Source organism: Oncorhynchus tshawytscha, linkage group LG11 (genome assembly GCF_018296145.1).
Source record: "Oncorhynchus tshawytscha isolate Ot180627B linkage group LG11, Otsh_v2.0, whole genome shotgun sequence".
NCBI lineage: Eukaryota > Metazoa > Chordata > Actinopteri > Salmoniformes > Salmonidae > Oncorhynchus > Oncorhynchus tshawytscha.
The window spans coordinates 37,979,852-37,992,720 of NC_056439.1; the positions used below are offsets into that span (position 1 = coordinate 37,979,852).

General features: G+C 44.1%; 1 protein-coding gene across 3 annotated transcripts in view; it reads left to right on the plus strand.

Moving 5' to 3' along the window:
- LOC112261964 (rho guanine nucleotide exchange factor TIAM2) overlaps positions 1-12,869 on the plus strand; it is a 109,139-nt gene that overhangs the window by 16,457 nt on the left and 79,813 nt on the right. Inside the window, exon 2 of one of the 3 annotated variants that reach the window (XM_042330081.1) lies at positions 7,603-7,739. The exons of 1 other annotated variant lie outside the window; for it this stretch is intronic. The gene's annotated coding sequence lies outside the window, so the exon portion shown is untranslated. Of the gene's footprint in view, positions 1-7,602; positions 7,740-9,011; positions 9,107-12,869 lie in introns of those variants that run through there. One more of the 3 variants, XM_042330082.1, reaches the window with a different exon arrangement.

Genomic DNA, 12,869 nt, shown 5'->3' on the forward strand with positions numbered 1-12,869 from the left:
CAGAGTATGTATTACACAACAGATGGCTAGGTCTGACATGGCGACGAGAAAGTCGATGAGAGTTATTCTTCGTAAGTGGGGGGTTTAATGTCAGAGACCTGCCTGTTTCTGCTAATTATGCTATCCTATAGTGCCACAGGCTTCTCACAGCTAATCCCACAGGGTTTTACAAGAGTATTTTAACAAGCTTCCATACTCTACTCTCCCCCTCCCTGCCATGTGTCTGGACTGTTAGCTCTGCCATAACTGTGCTAACATATTTATAACACACGCACACTACTTTTCTACGCTACAATTCCACAGTAAGCACACATGCTTTGCATCAGACGACCACACATTTATCAACATGGAGAAACTCATAAATGCAGGTATTCTTTACTTTACATATTACATACCACAGTATGTGTGTCTGTCCATAATAACTGTCAGAGTTGGACTGTGCAACTCTCGTGTCTGATTGACAGTCTGCATGCTTTTCTAGTGATGTCAAATGTCCTTATTTCCTGTGCTTTCCTGTCATTATCCAACTTGGTGGCAAAGCTTTTTCCCCTCTCCTGAGTCAGTCTGAGACTGGATGACAGAACACGCTATAGGCTAGTCTAAAGGCATACAACCTGAAGGTAGAGAGGGGGTCTACACACACACACCACCAGTGAGGAGCCAAACAGAATGTGTTTTGTATCAGCAGTGCATTTGCCTGAGGGGGTTAAATAGCCCTCCTCTATTTTCCCTAAGGCCCCCCCCCCCACACACAGATTAAGGAATGAAGGCACGGAATAAATACTCCACTTGTGTTCTCATAAAGGATCATTTTGACCCCTGTGACCTTCACTGGCTGAAGCATCTGCCTGTTCATTACAGCCTGCTCTACAGGACCACAGGCCAGGCCCTCTCCATGGTGCATCTGCGAGCGCACAGTAATATAACCCAATTCATCATTTCTATAAATTGGTATTTATGACTGGCCATTTTATTTATTTTTTGCTGTCCTCTAAATGCTCCATTGTGCCGTAGTATTCAACCCCTGTGTGATATTGGTGTGTTTTCTTGTCAGAGTCTTTGCATGACTGCCTAACGAGCCTGGGTCTCATTGACATTCTTTAGGCTCTTCTTGGATGGGTTAATAATAGGCTTGGCATCAGCTTTAATTCAATCATGTCAGGAAAAGGCTGCACATGTGGCACAGCTGCTAGTGCTTACCCCCTAGCTGAGGTGCCAGTCTGGTCCTGCATTAGCTTTGCCAGCTGCATTGTTGTCCATTTTTAAATTACATTTTTAATGGTTCTCTTGAGAGTGTGAAAGAGTTTGTTTTGCATAGATTTGTTTGACTGTGATTTTAATTCAAATCAGCTCAGTGCATGTGCCTTGTCCATAATAACCAGAACATATTTGTATTGTTTTCAACTGTCTGTTTCTCCTGCTTATTTTCCCTTTCAACCCCTAAGTCAAGCCCAGTGCTGGTTTGCCATCTAGCAGCTATATTTTTTACATAAATACCCATAGGCCTACATTGGAAGTGATAATTCAACAGTGAAACATCCTTTAATTTTAGCCTTACCTCTTTGGATTGGTTTTATGACATTCCTGTGGACTGAAACACTGGGGAGACCAATGTGTTTCCAATTGGATTGGAGAAAAGCCTGAGGAATACCGCACACACATACACACATACACACACACAACAGTAAATAACATTGCATGATTACTGTGAAACAGTTCTTGTAAGGAATATTTTGCTGGTTGGACAGGGAGCATTGCTGTATAGATGAGTGATCTCAGCCACACACACTCAGCTCTGCTATCAGTTATCAGCTTGTCAATGGAGTGCGATAGCATTCGTCTTAACCTTTTGCAATGTGTGATCGAAAATTCTCCATAATACAGAATGTGTGTGTCCATCCGTTGGCATGTGAGGACTAGAGTTTTGTCAGGCAGGGTAACCCCTTACCTTCAGAGAAAGGCTCTTTAGAGGTCAGCAGAATTCTTCAGTTTATGAAGCTCCTGGCCAACACACATTCTATACCATAAATATGTTTACAGCCTGTACCTATCTACCCGGTGTAGGTACTGGACTTTGCATTCAATATAGCATAAGACTGGTATGTAAAAAGTTGAATAACACTTAGAATGATAAGCTCTGCCCATCAGGTCTTTTAGCAAAGAGGAATATCCAACTCTTTAGTAAACTGATCTCATTGCTGTGGTCCATTCTGGCCTTTAGGCTTTAACTAAATGAGTTTGATCAATTGCCTTGGTGAACAAACAAGGCACTCTGTTTCATTGATTGTGTTTAACTTTCCATATGTCCTCATTTAACATGTCTGTAAAGCTCGCTCACTCAATGGACTCTCATTGTTGCAGTCTAGTCTACGCAGCGATTTTATGAGTCAAAAGCTGCTGAAAGAGGATATGAATTGATGCTTTCAGATCATATATATGTTGATATTCCCTTGAGCAAGACAGTTAACCCTAATTTGCTCCAGGGGTGCCGTACTACTATGGTTGACCCTGTAAAACAACACATTTCACTACACCTATCTGGTGTATGTGATTTATTTTTATTTTTTATGTTTAAAGGGTGTGTAAGTTGTGCTTCTAAGACCCAACATGGTTATTTGAATCAGAAGCTCAGCTACAGTGGAGATGCACCTTTCTGTGTCTCTGGCTGGCACAGAGTTATGTTTACACCATATTACTGTATAACGTCTACTTATTTCGGGCGTGTGTATTCCAGTAGTGGTATAGACCAGGTTCAGCACGTCGTGGCGTTTTATCTAAACAGCTTAGATTAGTCCTGATGGATGGTTTATGTTGTAAAGGGCCTTTTGTGTACATGACTCTGATGTAGACCCTGAGCGTGTCTATCCAGCCAGCCATCTAGCTACAGCCTAGCCCCCTCCACTGAGGTCACATGAAGTGTGTTACATTACATGCATGTGGAACAGCCACAGTTAGAACTACATAAACATGTGCAGCTGAGACAACGTAATGCAGATAGGGCAGGTTCTAGGACTTTGGCTCTGTCATTGCCTTTGCTCTACTTTTCATTTTTATTATTATATTTATCAATTCACATTTTTGATTCATTCAATTCAATTATACACCATCTGCTGGTGTGTCCCTGTCATATAACCTGGTGCCTCTGGGGACCCTATGATCTAGCCAGTGGTCACAAATTGGATCAAAGAGTGAATTGAGTGATTCATTGTCTGTGTGACTTGACTTTGGCTCTATTTGGAGCCAGAATGGTGATGCCTTTCCATAAAAAGGAGAACCGAGACCCGCCAACTGGAGCCATATCGGTAACATTTGGATCCTCTTGGTACAGTGGAGCTGGAACAGTTAACTCATCATCATTAACGTCAACTTGTCCTCCAGGCTTCTAGTCCCACAGCCCCGCATGCTGCCAAACATTCTCAGGGATGGTTCTAGGCCCTGGTCTGGATGTGTAAAACTGGGTCCAGGGTAACGGGTGCTGCTCTCAGCTCGGAGAGAGGCAGTTACTATGGGGAAGACCACAAGGGCAACCCCCTGGTGTCAAGAATGTAGAGGGGATAATGAATTTCTCTGGCAGTGATGGATGAGCTACACACACACACACACACACACACACACACACACACACACACACACACAGAGTCTTTGGACATCCCTGCACCATTGTGAGCCGGTGTGGCTGGCTCTGCTGGGACAAAGACTTGGTGGTCTGCCCTGCGAGCCCAGATAAATGAGGAGCAGTTTATTGATAACTTATTACACTAACTTAACTTAAGCCTGATACACTCTTAACGATTAACATTGTCTTTCAAGCTGTCAATTAATTGATTTGTGAATTTATCGTTTTACATCTCTTTATATTATAGGATGGTGAACACAATGATGACTATGTATGTATGTATGTATGTATGTGCATTCCTATGTCAGTATGTGTGTTATAATCACCTCGGTGTGTATCCAGTCAATTCCAGAATCTCTCAATCATTGTTAGTGAATCCTCCAGTGACTATATTGACCTCTCCAGTATCTATCTGACCTGTTTTGGTAAATGTGTCTGATGGATCGCCATGGCTGTGTGATCTGTCTCCTAGCCTGTGTGCTGCTGTAGGCTACACACCACTATGTTAATGAGTGAGTGTGCAGACAGCTGATTGTAATAGTCTCTCTCCCGCCAGAGGAGGTGACAGATGACCGTGCAGCATGTACAGGACACCCAGTCAACCTGATTCAATTTAAAGACTAGAGAACACACTTTAGACACCCTCACCAGCACACCACTCATGTGTGACAGTGTAGGATGGAAGAGAGGGGGTTGCAGAGGGATGGTTGTGGGGGCTGGGGATATGGCTGCATATATTTAAAGCATTGACCTTGAGGATTTGAAGAAAAACTGACCTGACAGGTGTGAAAATCTGCTGCAGTCTCTGTTTCACTCTATTTATCTCACTTTCTCCCTGTTGAGGAGGAAGCTGGCATGATTGGCGGATATGCCTTGTCTTCCTGGGCTGGACCCACAGTGCTGGATGGGGACCCGTTTCCCTGGGACCCTCCAGACTCTTATCTGGTCCTCTGGCGGTCAGAGCCTGTTGCTCGCCTGTTTTCCCATGGGAGGGATGTCAGATCATCTGAGACAAACCTCTGCCCCCAGGGCCCACATCTCTGCCGGAGTAGACTGCCAATGGAGAGCCTTGAACAAAAGACCTGAGAGAGATTGTGGTCCTGATTTAAGCCAACTGACATTTTAAGAGTTGAATATTCCTGCTGCAGATGAGTGTGTATTTTACAACCCACAGAGTATGAGAGTACAACATGTTGCAGCTTCTCCTCTGAGCGTCTGAGTGTCATCTGTCCCACTGCTGGAGAACGGCAGGTGCACATCAACATTCCATCAGCTCCAGTGCCCATTAAGCTGCCTAATGGACAGAGAGGTTGTTTTGGGGGTTAAACTGGTGCAAGGAACACTTTTCGCACACACACTCACAGCTTGTTTTGATCTATGGCCAGGGTTGTCTGACCTACCTGTCACTGATTTGAAATCCCTGCGACTTTGACGGTGTGGATTTTCAATGCAATCAGCATTCACAGCATTTACCTCTCTGGTGCACGCACGCATGCACGCACGTGCACACACACAGACTGCTGACAGCAGCCATGCAACACGGAGAGGAACACTCCTGGAAAGATCACAGGGTTCTCACTCCAATGAACATGGCAGTTGATGTGCTGTTTACTCCCAGCTCGGACTTTGGGTCTGTTAACGTCTCTGTCAGTGGGGAGTAAAACACTCAGGCTGCCTTGTAGTTCTGGAGCTAGACGTCTCTGACATGCTAAGACCTAGACACTATTTGTAGAACGCTTCCACTGGGGCTGGTTCTGACGGAGAACTTGACAAAGGTGTTTGATCTGGCTGTCGATCTGGTGGTACTGCCTGACAGCCTCCATTTTGGTAGAACTAAGGAGAACTGCCAGACTAGCAACGGGAGAAATCGAGTTCACAGTATGGCATTGAAGAGAGAGGGACAATGTGATTCCTTTTGATCATAGCATAGAATTCTCTGGGTTTTTAGCTTTTTCCATGTTAGAGAGATTTAGTCAACATTTTTGTGTGGATTTGGATTTATAGAGTAGAGACTTCCATGCTGACGCCTTTAGCCAGCTAAATTTGATAAACAACCAAAATAACTACGGATTTTCTGGTTCATTGTGTTTTCAGAATATCTGGGCAAGTTAGCTGGCTGACTCATTGATGCTGCTTTGTAGTACACCCCTCTGACCTCTAACATTTGACCCTGGATCACTGACATCCTGCTGTGTCTGGATTCCACCACTCTCTGTCCATCTCTTCTCTCCCTACCTCCATCCCTCTCTCAAAATGCTGTAATTCTCCTCCACAGTTTTTTGTTGTGAATATTACAGTCCTGCTGGGTGTTGCTACTCTATTCCCCTATGAGCTGGATAATCAATGGCATCAAGTTAAAAACAGCACCCAGCTACCAGAATGCATCTGTCAAAGTGTTGGAGACACTGGGTTATTACATTAGCATGATGAGTTAACTTCTCTTTCTCCCTCTTTTCCCTTTTCTCTCTCTCTCTCTCTCTCTCTCTCTCTCTCTTTCCACTATCTTTGGGTGTGTCCCATGGGGTTCAGTGTCAAGCAGATTAATGGAGGGAGGATTAGACAATATTCCTTTCATACACATTTTCATGAACTGCCATTACACAATCCCCTAAATTAAGTGTCTCCCTTTTTACTATGTCATATCTCCTGGGATATCTGAATTGGTGAAAGAAAGATGGTTCATGAATCAGTTTGGACAAGGAGACCACAGTAGTGCCTTGTAAAGTCTCAGTCTAGGGGGCAAGATGGGAGTGGAAGGGAGCAGCGTCTTTATGGTCACGTGTTGGTTTTATTATGGTAAACAGAGCGGTATGGGAGGAGAGGAGGTGTGGAGGGGGAAATTGACTATCTGAGGATGGCTATCAATAGTGTGGGAGTGGTAAAGGTTGGCCTTGGGGTGCCTCTGTGTTCTCTTACTGAGGGAGGTGACTGAATGGTAGAGGCTATCAGGGGTTGAGGGGTATCATCAGGGAGGTGTGTGTAAACCCACCAAACCTCAACCCCACTGCACTCTCTCTGAACCCTATACCGCCCTCATACTTTCCCAGCCTCGCATTCGCAAAGCTAGGGGCATGTGAAGGGCTTTTAGACCTGTTAGTGAAGAGCACCATATAAATGTAATCCATTACTATCATTATGTACTACAATGTGCCTCTGCTCTTTCAAGGACTTTATCTGTCAGGGTGCTGAGTAGGAGTCAGTGCAAATGCCATGTAGATGTATGTTACATGAGACTCCTGGCAGAGAGAGAGAGAGATTATCCCCTGATTGGATCCTGGCCCCTCAGAGCTCATTCCGCCTGTTAAATTAGCTTAATTAGGGTCAGTCCATTCATTGTGCTCCATTGCATTATCCAACACCTGTTCTGTATGAATATGTATAACACCTCATCTTTCGCTCTCTCCCTTCCTTTTCGTCATGCTTCTATGCTTCTGAATGTGTGTTGTGACTGGTCATACATTTGGCAGGAGGTTAGGATGTGCAGCTCAGTTTCCACCTCATTTTGTGGGCAGTGTGCACATAGGCAGACCTGGCTCCCAAGAAAAGACAGGCTATGGCGGCCTTTCTCAATAGTCACAGTCACGGTGCTCAGGTATTCTGCCACTGTGTTTCTCTCTCTCTCTCTCTCTCTCTCTCTCTCTCTCTCTCTAGATAGATAGATAGATAGATAGATGCTTCTCTGCCTCTGAAAGTGTGTGTTGGTTAAGCTTTTGATATTTCCCAGACTAGGCCACGGAGGCCATTATGCTTCTGACAATGTTGCTTTGGACCCTCTGAATGTCGTTCTTATTGTTGCCAACATTGTGAACTTGACTCCATTTGCCCATGCAGCCGGCCAAGAACAGCCTATTCTTTTACATCCGCTCTTCAAGCACTGCATGGATAATGGGCCAACCACAAGTATGAGTAGTGGATATTGCTTTGAATTATTATGTTGTTTTTAAGCTTTTAACTAATCCGCTCATATTCATTTGGATTTGTTTCAGGTAAATGGTTTGGAGGTTGACTGTGGTCTGAGAGCAGGGAGGACCATGAAAACAGCCCCCTCTGTTGGGTCATGGAATAACCACATAGGCGCTAGCAATTACAGGCACAGTAGGTGTATGTGATCTGAAAGAGAAAGGTATATATTATTTTCCATTTTATAAGCAACCGTATAGTTTGGCTTCTAAGTGTGACCCTTTGTGTGAGTCTATAACGTGCTGTTGTAGTTTTTCTTTCAGCCCAATATTTGTATTTGTTTTATTTAACTAGGCTAGTCTGTTAAGAACCAATTCCTATTTTCTTTGACGGCCTAGGAACAGTGTGTTAACTGCCTTGTTCAGGGGCAGAACGACAGATTTGAACTTTTACCTTGTCAGCTCAGGGAATCAATCTAGCAACCTTTCGGTTACTGGCCCAATGCCCTAACCACTAGGCTACCTGCCTGCCCTTAAGATGGTTCAGTCTTTTATAATGTTCGTGACAAACATTAACATGTTTAGTTTAATTACCTGCAAATCAATTTGTTGACACATCCTGTTCAGTTTAATCGAAGCAATGAATTTGTTTTGAGCACCAGATTTTCACTCTAAATTAGGACTTGGAAAATAAAGGACTGACTCACAAAACCCTGGAGGGGAAAAGAACCACCTTTGGAATTGTCTGGCTTACTTCAGACCAGCAACTGGCCTTGCTGTGCTGTGGCTTTGTCAATGGGCCAGTTTGAATGAAGCTTCTGTGTAACCACTAGTATGTGCCCTAAAGGAGCATGTGTGTTTTTAGAAGGGTGGTCACAATTTGGACCCGCCGGGAATGCATAACATTTGGTCTGCGTTTCAGAGACGTTCATTCCAGGGAATGCATGTGGACTTGTGTCTCTGTGTCTTTTCTCATTCACCTTAATTAGCTTTTTAAAATGGATACAGATCTGGCCTTCTGGCTCTCTTGTCTCTCTCTTAATCCAGCCCTTAGTTGTTCTAGCTTTCTCTCTCTACTTTACTCTCTCACTCTATCAATTCAAATGTAAGGGTCTTTATTGGCATGGGAAGCATGTGTTTACGTTGCCAAAGCAAGGGAAAAAGATAATACACAAAAGTGAAATAAACATCTGTCTGTCCAATGGAAAAGCAGCAGAAACAACACTGAGGGTATAGTCGTTCCTATACTACATAAAACATATCTGGTCCTAACTTCCACCTGGAGAGTGAGTGAGGCTGGATTGAGCACTTTCACTTTTTCCTCTCCTCACCACTCTCCGTTGCCCCGCGTTACCCTGGAGGATTACAATTCGCTGTGCCTAGAAGCCGGGTTGAGGGAGAGGGAGTTTCCTCGTGCCTCAGTCAGTGTGTGAGTCAGTCAGTGTGTGAGTCAGTCAGTGTGTGTGTGTGCGTGACTGTGTCACTTTAAGACCGGCAGGCTGACTTGGTTGAATCCACTTTAAGATCAGAGGGCTCTAGATTCTCCTTGCTTGCTCTTCAAAGAGCTTTTAGATGAAAGCTTTGGACGGAGGTAAGGGAGGTTTTTGTCTCTCTATTTCATCCTTCCCTTTGTTTCCTCTGTTTCCAGGATTTAAGACAACGCAGAAAAACCTTTACTATGGTTGTCTTCTATCCAGTTGTTCAGGTTTAGACAAGTCTGTGTGTTTGGTGCTTTCTTTGTGTACAAGCGGACTTGAACTTTGCATCTATTGTTTAGGGATGTTGGTTCTAGCAGTAATCACAGGCATGTTCCCTGCTGTAGTGTTTAACTAGCTCTGTATTGTAGCCTAGAACCCAGCCAGATTGATTTTGTGAAAAGGTGACCCTTTTCTCCCACAGGGGATCTCGCTGTCAGCTCACTGAATGTTTCACTGTTAGCATTATATCCAGTCACAGCAGAGTCCGATGGACTGATTATTGCAGCGGTTTACTACGATGGATTCTTTACATTCAATGTGGTGTTTTTGGTCTGTCTTATAGCCCATTATTTAGATCCTATGGTAAAATTGGCAACAGTACATTTAGTATAATCAGTGCTCCATTGTTTAGGATGTTATTAAGAAATGTTTTGACTCTGTTTGCATTTGTCTGATTCTGAAATGGCTAACACATATCTCTGTAAATCACTCATAGGGCGCCATGTCATTCTTGGTTCAGAGCCCGTTGAAGGCCTTTATAATGAAAAATGCCAAAGAACACTAACATATGCAGTTTGATGATAAGTGGCTTTGGCACTACAGTATAATCTACCATACTGTAATATACTGTATGCCTTCACTCTATGATCCATGGCCTGTTATTTCCTCCTCATAACTGAATGACCACAGGATCCTCTGTAATATCCAGACTGTATGACAGAGATCAGGCAAAAACATCTCTCGGTCTTACAACAGTCTATTGACTTTTGTTTACCTCCTGTTGTTGTCAGTCCGTGGGAACTTGTCTTATGAAAGTGGGTCTCACTCCCAGACAGTGTTCTACTGCTTCTAGCAGCTGTGGCTAGATTATACCGTACTGCTCCTTTAAGAGTCAGCTAGGTATTAGGCTAGGCTGAGGCTCTGTGCCACAGGAAGGTGATAAGTGATAAGGGAGGAGTCCTCTGGGTACTGATTTGACAGAAGGAAGGTAACATCAGGGAGAACTGGATAATGAATGATACTACTAGATGACGTTATGGGTCTGAGGGAACAATGAAGTTTGAGACCTGAAACCTTCTAAATGATTAATGAGACAATAGTTTTACCTGTTTATTGTTCTAGTTTACTTAATGTCAGATTAAAGCCAAAACCAAGATGTCTTTCTGTGTTTGAATTTATCTGAAAGGGCTATGCAGACAAATTCTTAATTTCATGGTGTGGTTTTTCTTTTACTACAAGGTTTAGTGTCCACTTATGGCTAGCCCAGAAATGCACAGCTAGTGGTTCCTGATCTCCAGGGTTCTGTAGTTTACCGGGTAAAAAAGTGCACTAGCATGGAATTGCAGTGCTGAGGCTGGGGATGCATCCTCCAGGGATGGCCCAACCCAGCCCCAAGTTTCACACTGCTGTATCAAGGGGTTTGAGGCTTTGATCCTCAAGTTTACCTTCAAGGACAAGTGTTTTTCACAGATAGCCTCAACATGGCTCAATATGCAACCCTGTGTGAAGTGTGTACTGTCTAATATGCTGTGTGTGTGTGTGTCACAAGGACATGCAGTTTGCTCATGATACAGACACCCCACTATTACACCCCCCAGTGTTTATACCCTGTGGAAATGTGTCCTCACTGACATGGCCCAAGGCTCCATCCCTGAGACACGATGTCAGACTAAACAGAGAGAGGATGTAGGAGTCATCCAGGGGCATTAGCAGGGGAATACCAGGTCGCAGGGTGCTAGCGGAGAATAGGGGAGGGCAAGCTCTCTTTGCTCCAGAACAGATGGCCTATAGCGTAGAGGCTATTGAGAGGCACAGGGCTGCAGGCAGGGTCCAGTGTTGTTGTCAAGGAAGACGTGGTCCCCTCCCCCAAAACTGTTATAAAGCTCCGGTTCAGCCCACAGCACAAGGCTGACGTCTACGAGAATGTGAGTGTGCTTGTGCCTTTGCTTTTATTCAGGCAAAGGAAGGCTGCAAGTTTGAAAAGCTCAGTCAGAAGTTGGCTCTCTGTCAGAACTAGCAGTGAAAGGAACTGGAAGCAGCCATTGTGACTCCTGGAGCACACCAGATGATTTTGTCTATTTTCTCCTAAAGAGCTTTGTTTGGTTTCTACTTATTCATTTTGAACGATAGGGAGCAATTTCCCTGCTTCAAACTCTTTAGCTTCGAGGAGCTAATCATTGTCAAAGCTAATCAGAGAGTCAGAAGGTTGGGAGGGGGTAGATGCCTTTCTAGGGCATCTACCCCCTCCCAATGGGATGTAGAAGCACGCCACCGTGCTTCTACATCTGCATTGCTTGCAGTTTGGGGTTTTAGGCTGGGTTTCTGTACAGCACTTTGAGATATCAGCTGATGTAAGGAGAAGGGCTTTATAAATACATTAGATTTGATTTGATGCGGAGACTACGGCAGATGGATGGTAAACCTGGCCGAGGACAGGCCAAGGACTATTAGCCTGGTGGAGGGGCCAACTGCAGTCGACCAGGCACTCATGACCTCTGTTGGCTCTTAATCTTGGCAGCCCCTCTAACTGTATCTGTCAGAGATAGAGGTCTTTGACTTGGCAGCCCCTCTAACTGTATCTGTCAGAACTAGAGGTCTTTGACTTGGCAGCCCCTCTAACTGTATCTGTCAGAACTAGAGGTCTTTGACTTGGCAGCCCCTCTAACTGTATCTGTCAGAGATAGAGGTCTTTGACTTGGCAGCCCCTCTAACTGTATCTGTCAGAGATAGAGGTCTTTGACTTGGCAGCTCTAAACACTTTCTGTCAAGATTTCTGGATTATAATTAATGGATATTTTTTTGTGGGGATTGATACATTTTACGTTAGGGGTAATCAAATCTGAAATGTGTTTGTTGAAATTAAAAACTTTAGAAGCCTTTTTAATCCTTCAATACACTACAAGTTTGCAAATTCTCATCAACAAAAGAATGATCAAATGAAGATCCAACATCTTTATCTATAGAGAATAGATGCTTTAATTTTATCACTGTATGACCTATGTCAAGTTCATGATCTGTGTAGTGGTTCTACAAGATGTGGGAACAGCTATAGCTGGTGAAGGCTAGCAGCAGTTTGTAATAGGTCAGGACTAAAAACAAACTTGGCTAAACTGTTTGCCTTGTGCCTGACCCATTTCGTAGATGCTTGATAGAATACATTCTCACAACCAAGGCTTCATATCCTTTTAACATGGTGCTGTTTGTCCCTCTGACCACATTCGGAAGGTCACAGGTACCAAACGAAACAAGTTTGTGTGACTGTGACATCACACTTATGCTACAGATCTCCTTTATTCTCAAGCCGGAGCTGTGGATTCCTTATTACCCTCAGCCTATATGCTGCAGTACAGAACATCTAGTCATTCTGGAAGGTCTTAAAAGTCAAGGTGCAGTAAGAAGGAGAGGTACACCGCAGTAATGCCACAGATCAGTTAATCCCCAGGGTATTTACACTATGGCCTGGCCTCTCACATGCTGTATGTGTGCTGCTGCTGCACCAGTAGAGGATGGGTATCATGTGAATGCTTTCCTGGAGCGTGAGCTACATGCATATGGAAGGTTTATACTGCAAGGGTCATGCTCCTTCTTCCGCTGAGCCCACAGCTACAGTAAGAACGCTCTCCAGCAGTTTCTGTTATTTGGAATCTGCCCCTGGAC